This window comes from Tyto alba, unplaced genomic scaffold, assembly GCF_018691265.1.
Source record: "Tyto alba isolate M040663 unplaced genomic scaffold, T.alba_DEE_v4.0 Super-Scaffold_9, whole genome shotgun sequence".
NCBI classification, from domain to species: domain Eukaryota; kingdom Metazoa; phylum Chordata; class Aves; order Strigiformes; family Tytonidae; genus Tyto; species Tyto alba.
Window position 1 is genome coordinate 25,633,343 of NW_024881330.1, and position 9,643 is coordinate 25,642,985.

Below are 9,643 nucleotides of genomic sequence, written 5' to 3' on the forward strand. Positions count from 1 at the left end.
CAGGTATTCATATCAATTTATCAGAATTGGCTTTCTGACATCTGTGAATTTCTGACATTTTACCAGCTATTCCATTTCTGAGTTACAGGTTTTTCACTAAATCGTTCTTCATACACATTTTTATTATGCACAGAAGCAGGTAAGAGTGGTCCCAGAGAATGTCCCAAAGGTGCTCAAAAGGATCACGTTAGTAGGACCCAATACTGCGGTCTCCTTGTACCTCCAGTAAAGCTCCATGTATTTCAGTGGCATTTCTCATGTCTGCCAATGTCCTCCTGTGTTACTCAAACTATGGGATCAGGGCCTTGGTCAAAGGAGAGGGTCACGGGTTTTTAAGAGATCAGCACTAAAATTTTTGTCATACTTTTTATGTCTCCAATGCAAGCACAGTTAAATAACCCATGGACTATAGCCACTGAACATTTCACTTAGCTATCCAGGGGTGAATATTACCATTTATTTGGGGACTTGTCAAAGTATTATTTTCATTACACTAATAAATACTGTAAAAGTCAAAATAAAAAATGTTATAAGTTCTGGAACATGTCTTATCTAAATCTATATGATCTGGAAATATTTAGCAAGGGAGTTCAGTAATACAAAACAGAAACAGAAGGGGTCCTGGGTAAAGCCTTAGGGAAATGCCAAACTATTAATTACACATTAAGTGGATGGCTTTTATTTTTCTGTTGAAACAGCAACAATTCAAAGTCTATGCTACAGTGCAACAAAAATTATTCTCTGTTATAACTTAACGTAGAAGTCCAACCTATTCTGATCCCTAGAGTCAAAGTGCTCTAAAAGATGAAATAAAATTGTGTTGGGATTTTTTTAAATTAGGAAATAGGAGAGACAAATTCTGACCCATTAGCACAGAATTTGGCAAACACTAATGATAAATCAAAGCTATGCCCTGCAAATATTCTTGAAAGTTTAACTGTGTACTTGCAAATTCTTTTTCTCACCTAAATGATTTTCCCAGCTTGAATTTAATATTGGTAAATATCACCAATAATGCTAACAGTTCTGATGAAGTCAAAAGGACTTCCCTCATGTAAAACTGCCCACATACAAGAATGTTTGCCCAATCAAGCCCAACAGCTGTTACATGTTGTGCGCACTGCTGGCCATCCCTTCACACTGATTATAAATAATTAAGATTATCTTAAAAAAGATCCCAAAATACTTGACAAGGCATGGCCATAAGCCTGTTCACACTCTGTATAAACAGGGGAATCTTGCTTTTGTGTGCAAAGACCCCTGCAACACCCAAGTCCTTCTGTATACACTTATGTGTATGCTTACACAAAGGCACAAGCTGTATCATCGAAATGCAGACACTTCCAGGATGAAGAGAGCCTCTAATCAGAGTATGGTGTTCTTCTTTGCTCTGGGGAAAAGGTTACTTTTTGGTCAGGACATGGGGGTGAACCCTCCCCTATTATGTAAAGCACCACAGGATTTTTAATGTCTAGGCTGAGTAGACATGACCTCAGTTTTCAAAGGTTTCTTTAAATCCTCAACTCCCACCTGTGAAAGGTCACAGAGCAGTTCCAGCATTATTGAATTCATGCTTTGCTTTGGATTTTGGGGAGGACTGTTTTGGGCTTCAGGGTTGTTTTTTTTTCATTTGACCAACCTGTTTCCTCCCCAGATTTGTCTGGTCCTCAGGACCATGAAGTCAGTTTCTGTGAATGCCTTGGATGCAGGGTTGGGTAAAAGAGGTAATGTGGAATCTGAAACCAGACAGGACACATTGTTCCATGATTCTGTGCTCATGTCCTTTTCTGCCTTTAATGGAAGCAGTCAGGTAGCTGCAAAAGTACAATAATATAAGCACAGATCAATTTGGACAGTATGGAAGGAAACTGGAGGAATCCATGCTCAAGTTACCTACAAAATCAAATGAAAATGAAGATACAAATCTCTCTTAGAGCAAAAAAACTCCCTCCACTAACTACAGTCCTTCAGGTATCCTGCTGTGAACGAAACCCTGTGTGTTGACCTCACCCTCCAGCACTGAAGGGAACTCAGAAGTCCTTGAATGACCAAGTGGAAGAGAACTGGGGAGAAACTTATAAAAGACATCCTCAAAGATTCATTTTTAGCAGAGACCCTTCTTCCAATGATTCCCACCAAGAAGGAGGTACCAGTCTCTTTGTTCATAGTAATTTCTGCCAGCTGTTGCAAGTGAGCAACTGCCTTCTTCTAGGTATGGTTAGTAACATACCTAAGAATCTGGGACTCTCAGCACTGTCCAAAGACTGCTCTGCAGAAGATGTGTCTAAGATCTGAAAAGGTGTATGAAATTCATATGACTACAAAAGAATAAAGCCTCCATTTCAAAGGACTGCAATTTTCAGGACAAACCTATGATCCCCTCCCAGTTATACCCTGAAGTCCATAAAACTGCTGCCTGTGGAAGAACTGAAAAGTATGACGTCTCGCTCAGCAGAGAATGTGCTATAATTAATTGACTTGAACTTGGATGCAAGCTACAGTGACTCTTAACGCCCTGCACATCTGCTATTAGAAAGTAACACGCTGGTGATGAACACTCCTTCCAAATTCACATTCTTACTTTTCTGTATGTGCAAGCATTCTTCTTTGTGGTCTCCCAGGGAACCTGAGAGAGGATTTTCATTACCCACCCTCACAGAGTCCTCCCTCCCCACCGGGATATTATCCACTTGACTCACTAGTTAAGGTCAACATAACCTTGAGGAAGTTATCACAGTAAAGCCACGTGCATTTGTCGATAGCAGGAGGAATAGTCCAGCACTCTTCAGAAGCAAAGGTTTGCTTTGAGAAACTTCACAGACCTGATTCAGGTGAGGTCTCATAAAGTGCCAGGGCCAATTTAATCCCACAGTTGATCTGTGTCCACTGACACAGAGGGCTACCAAGGGAAAATGGAGTGAAAGTCATTGCATAATGGTGGGAGTGACTGTCCATAGTAGTTCATCCTTCCAGTTTAAAAAGTCACAATAAGCTTGCCAAAAGATGTTTTATCTTTTTGCACTGTCTTATGTTGACTTTCCTCTGTCTGCCTCCTCCCCCAAGTTCCACTGGGTACATCCTTTTCTTATTAAAGTCATAAAATTGTAAAAATACCTTGGTTTCACCTATTGACCACTCTTAGATCTCATAGTCCATAGCTCCTTTAATGAAGTCCTCAGGCAGCATTTCCCTGTATCCTTATCTGAGTTTGGTAATAAAGCATATCTTAAGCCAACCTCCTTTTACAATATATAAACTAGAGCTGGGCAAGCTTTTCATAGCAAATGTTTTATTTAGTGGACTAAGCCTTTTGTTCTCTTTGTGAATTATTATGGACAAACTTTGACTTTAATTCATCTGGTTGTTATTCACAATTGTTCAAATAACTGTGTCAGTGAACACATTTCAGCTGTTTAGATTGTTCTCAAGTGATTCACTTCAGTTCTCTCTTTTGCTATTTGTTATATGCTATTTACTATTCAAGGGCTGTATTTGGTTTTACCTGCCCCACCTGGTGACAATACTACCTGATCCTTACATCACTGGAAGGTCTATGTAGAGGAGCAAAATCAAAGAGATTTCATAATGACCTATTTTCCTACTGTTCTTTGTTCACAATGCACATTTCTTACAAAATTTTATACAAATATACAATAAGTATCTGTGATGAGGTCTATTTTCCACAAATAGCCTTTCAGTAAAAGTAATTAGGTATCCTCATGTTACTGGAAACCATTAAAAGGTCTGAAAATACCATCTAATTGGACTGACAGCTTCAGTCAAATATCTAAGATTCCACCTAAAAGTAACAAGGCAAGTAGATACTAGACTTCATTAGTTCTGTACCTCACTATGCTCCTTCATTTGTTGAAAGAAGCATTTCTAAATATTTTTGTACAATATTCACCTGGCTTTAATGTGAACTAAGTAGCATATGTATCTTCAGGTTATCCAGTATAACTGCAGAACTACACACTACATTCCTGCAAGTATAAATCCAAAGACAAAATACATCTCACTAAATCTATTTCAAATTATTTTGATATTTATACTTCATATTATAATAATAGATTGTGCATCACTTTTGTGCATTTAAAGATATTTCCAGAAACTGTAAAACTTATATATAAACCTACATTTGATGTGCAGCAAAATTAGAGTGTAGCAGTTCAGGATTTAGTTCTGGTCCATATCACCTGTATTATGTGCCTCACGGCTCTGAAAATACAGTTTCTGAGATGTTTTTCTCCACATATGCATAAACAAACTAAAGCAATACAAATTTGTCAACAAGAAAATAGCCTAAAAGAACTACAATGGCAAAAGTTCCATCCTGAAGTCAACACTGGAGCTGCAGACACTTCTTTGTAGGGAAACTTTAGCCTCTCAGTACTCACATTTGAACAGAGTATTTCGTGAACTTTTCCTAGGATACAAAGCTTTTGTATTGACCACTAAGGAACTGTGATTCAGTGAACCCAACAAAAATACTTCGCCCAAAATCTCTTCAGGTGCTGCAAATATTTGAACCTGTCTCCTCTATCAGAAGCTCTCACTTACTAATTGTATTATGTATTTGTGTGTTTTCCTTTCAATCTGTTATCAGCCATGAGAATAAGTTCTTCAGATTTCTTCTGAAAAAAATTTAGCTTTAACATTTACTGCATTTTTGCAATTTATCACTCTTTCTACCCTAGTATAGCATGAGCTCTTCAATTTGCTTAAGTAAATATTGGCAGCAAATCAAAGAAAGTACTGTAAGTCCATGGAACACAATTTTAAACTAACTGTGGAAAGCATGCCAGGGATAGCCATGATGTTAAATGTGTTAGGCTCACTGATTTTCCTATGTGGTATATTCTTCCCTGACTATATGCACACAAAGGGGAAAACACAACCTATGAAATGTTATATTGTCTAGTTCCTACAATGTCTTTAGAAATACTCTATTAATTTTCTTTCAGGGGTCATTACAGCACTATTTAAGCAGAGCTAGCAACCTGACTAATGACATTTCTTAAGCTTAGTATCACATTTCTGTAATATTTTAGTTAGTTACTTTTTTCTCTTAGGTCTGTATTTTTTAAGAGTTTTACTGTAGCTTTGTATTATGCTTCTTTGGTCACCAGGAACTCCAGCTGGACACCAGAAAATAGTACTATAAAAGACAATTGTGGTCCTGCCTGTGAACTTGTCTGTACTTGCATACATCCACCAAAGGATAATTTCACTAAATAGTGGCTTGCAACATGCTAGACACGAGCTGTTTAATTCAGCAGCAGTGTGGTCAGGACCCTATTAAGTTCCCTGTGGAGTTACTCTGGATTTATACCAGTGTGATTGTGATTAGTATTTAACGCAGACTGTGAGACCTAGCTGTAAAAATTTTTCTCCGTCATTTTCCATCAGAACTATACAGAAAATACAACCTCACTGCAGGTGCAGTTTTGCAGATATTGTAATTTCTTCCCTGGAAAACAATCACAATCCATCATAATGATTATAAAATGCATTATTATAGAAAACTCCATCTTACATTCATAGGACACCTTTGTTTTTGCAGCTCAGCTTTCATTGGCTAGTCTTGGTTTTCCCATGATGGATATAGCATGGACATTTGTAAAAACAAATAACAGAAGCAAATTTAAAACTATACTAAAACTAATCATACAGGAGCCTGGTGCTTGGGTGGTAGGCACACACAGCTGCTCACATGCTGGTCTCCAACAAAGAGCAAATCCTCCCATTTTTTTCTCCTGGGGGAAACTTTACCCCCCTCCTTGGCTTCTGGATAAATGTAGCCTGTGATAAAGCCATCAAACACCAGCCAAGGCCCCCGCACTCTGATTCTCTGTGAAAGTGTTCCCCTCAACAAGATGTCCATCCATCTCAGCCACCCTTGTTCCCCTCCTGTTCCTGCCTGCAAGCACAGCAGCTTCTCCTCTCTCTTCTCTGCCCCTCATCTTCCATTAGCTATGTCTTATCTCTAGAAACAAATCTTTGCCCCTCTTTCTCCCATAAGAACTGCAAAATATTGCCAGGTCTCAGGGCTGGTGACACATGGAGGGTATGAGGTGGACATCAGTGGGTGCCCTGAGTGGGTGCCAGGGCAGGTGAGGATGATGAGCGGATGAACAGCCAGTGTGTGTGGGAAAGGCACGGGAGCTCAGCGGTGCCAGGGACCTGTGGGTGAGGAGGCACAGACCCGTCAGCAGTGGGGTCCTGCGCCCAAAGGGTCAAGGTGGGAACAAGGCAGGCTAGGGACAGGGCCCGGAATTCAGGCCACTGTTTGGCTGGCAGGGTTGCAGGGGACACAAAAAGAAGGAGTAATTCAGTACCTATGGCCAGGAAGACACTTAGGAAAGAATGAAAAGAAAAGAAGGAAGAAATTCATGGAAAAGAAAAAAGACAAGAAAGTCAGAATCAAAACCACAGATACACAGATATCCTAGGAGTATTTTAGCTGTCTGAAAACCACTTGCAAACAAAGGACACAGGTCTTGAACCTGGTTGATGCCCAACCCAGAATATTTTACCAATATGAAATTAGTATCTTTTGAGGCAAGTTATTTTCTTTCCTAGGCAGCTGTTCAGCTCATGACATTTTGCTTCAGTGGCTCTGCCCAACATTTGCAAAAGCACTGAGTGAAAGACCGTTGTTCATCATGTGGTCCATACAGATGAGCTGTAGCTAAAAATACTTCATCAAGCTAATGATCCAATGCCATTCTGCTCCTCAGACTTGGACTACGTTGCATTTATTTATCCCTTTGCCAACTCCAATCTAGACTCCTGCCATGCACCATGCCAGGGCCAGTTGGAGAGGCCTCACAGAAGCCTGGGTGAAGATGGATGCCTGTTTCAGGGTGGACTTCAGCAGTAGCCACAGAATGAGTAGATGGTTATGCCTTGCAGGTAACCAATAGTTACAACTCAGATTGTCTACAAATGAAAATATTATATGGAGCTGGACCTTCTCTCAGATGCATTCCCCAGATAAATGGTAGAAAGAAACGAGATTCATTAATCCCAACCCACTGAGAAGATACACATGAACAGCTGCATATCGGAACTCTAGCCTTGGGCAAGTGAGATTCACCAGGCCAAGCAACTTTGTCATTCTAAAAATACAAGAAGCAAGGACTGAATGCCAAAAGCTGCAGTGCCTGAATTGTAGGTGCTGAAACAGAAACCAATCCCTCCACAGCTGGCTTCCCACACGTGGAGTTTGAGTCAGAAATCCCAGGAAGGGATCCCAAGAACCCCAGAACCAAGGGGACGTATGTCTAGAGCTAGCTAACATGAAACATGGACAGCAACAGGGTGTCAGCAGCCTCCTTTTAGCCCAGAGCTGAAGATCCTTTCTTTGTGCTGCAGAGCACCCTTTTTCTTGAGATCAGGAGATCCAGAGTCACTCCTGAAGCCCTTCTTTCAGAAACTAGCTGCAGATCATTATGATCTTTAAAAATCTGGTGCACAGAGAGCCTACCATCAGTGCTTCATACAGTAGCCTACTGGATAGAGCACTTCAGCAGTTCTTTCCTCTGACTGAAATGTTCAAGCTCCCTGCCCCAACCACAAGACATCCCTCCAGGCTCTCAGGTGAAAATCATGCAAGCATGGCTGCATATCCTGCCAGGACACTCAATGGGAAAAAGTGGGACTCATGTTCCAGTCTGTGCTCCAAGGCCTACAGAGATCTTTTTCTGTCCATTCATTATTGAATGTGAAAGAAAAAAATCACTCTAAACACTCTTAGAGAAGTATGTTCCTAAAAGCACCTCAAAGATAATTCCATTAATGTAACAACTAACAAGCATTAAGTGGTAACCATTGAGTCTTGCTTTTTTTATTGCACCACAGGAGGAACTGAGAACACCTCTCCAAACAAGGGAGACTAAATCCTTTTCCATTTTAGTTCTGGATTTTTTTCAGCAGGGGATGGAACTGAATCTGGATTCTCTACATCCTCAGTAAGGGCATTAATCTTTAGGCTTTGGGAGTAGGGAGGGTGTAAAAGAAGATATAGCCACAACCTGTGAAAGAAATGAAGCTCTGTTGCAATCTTTTCAGGATTTATTGATGCTGTCCCTGAGAGATGGGCTCTGATAACATCTAGAAGATCTTTCCCATTTGGAGACGTAGTTCTAGATCCTCACCTAGTTTAGATGCTAGGACACAGAAAGCTATGAGCCTGCATAGCAGCAGAACTGCAGGCAACTGAGGAAATATGAGATTAAAAACCGAATTAGACACCGTTTGCAAAATCCCCAAAACTCTAGCTCTGACAATGCCGCCTCCCTGAGGTGCTTAAAACACATCTAAGTTTTAGGTACCTAAATCTAACTGGAGTGTGACCTTCAGCTGCAGACATCCTGATTTGTTTATGTTATTAAGAAATGCTGACATTCAGTTGAGTGAAGGTGATGAGCTCTGTCATGCTTACAGTAAGATAATTCATGTCAGTGCTCACAGGCAGCCATTATGGAAAGACTGGGTGAGAGACTTTACCCAACAACAGGAAAATACACACTACCTCATCCTAGCTACCAGCAAGTGTTTGGGAGACCTGTCTAGTTTCCATGTTTCACAGAATTATCATTAGGATTGCTACTACAGAGACATCTATTATGTTTGCAATTCCCCTTCATCAGAAGAGAGAAAACGAGATTAGCTCCATAAGGGTTATTACTGTTTATTTATCTTCATGCTGCTTTTCTGGCTCACGATTTAGGTGAAAGATCCATAAATTTGTGTTCTTTTTGTCCTGTAGACTTTTTCAGACTACCGGTAAGCCCACAGAAGTCAAGAAGAAAAAAGAAAGCTCATAAAGATACATACTCTAGAGAAAACAGAACTATCATCAAGAAACAACCAAACAGGAGAACAATATTAATTCATTCGTAATCAGAATATTCATGTAAAGAGTTTCAAAACAACAGCTTCCTCTCTCCCAGACACTAGCAATTTCCAAAATGTAAAACAGGTTTGGAAGGTGTTACTCACTTTTGGTGGCATTAGACATGGAAAGCAAGGAGCAGTGGGGTAAAATCAAAATTGACATAGATCAGGAGCACTTAGAACTTTCTATCTATAGAAATGTGTTCTTTATTTCCATCACAGATTAATGAAACACCTCGCAAATGTTGTGCATTTGTGGAGAGCACGCAGGTCTGTAGGCAGCATACATATTACATAGTGTGCGCTACTCCTGTGCATTGCTTTCGAGCATCATCACCAGAGGCTTTTTAAGACTTCGCAGCCATGGAATTAGCTGTGGTATTGCCAGCCAGCTGTGTATCCTCCATGGACTTTGGAACAAGCTATAAAAGTAAAAAGAAAAACATACTTTGCCAGCTCCTCACAAAACAGAGCCAGCACTTTAAAACCGAATGGGTCCTTTTCCGCCCGGCAAATCTTGGGGTCGGCCTCCCAGGTCACCATTCAGGATTACGTCAGGGACCGACCGGTTGGGTTCAGGCAGGCTCGGGTTGGTCTGGCAGGCTGCGTGAAGCAAACAAAAGCCAGACCAAGACAAAAAGTGGAGGGAGTGGGATAGGAGGAAATGAAGAAGACTGTTCCAAAGGCTTTTAAATTATGATGGCCATGTTGTTGCAATACTATTGGAAAACTAAATGAATTG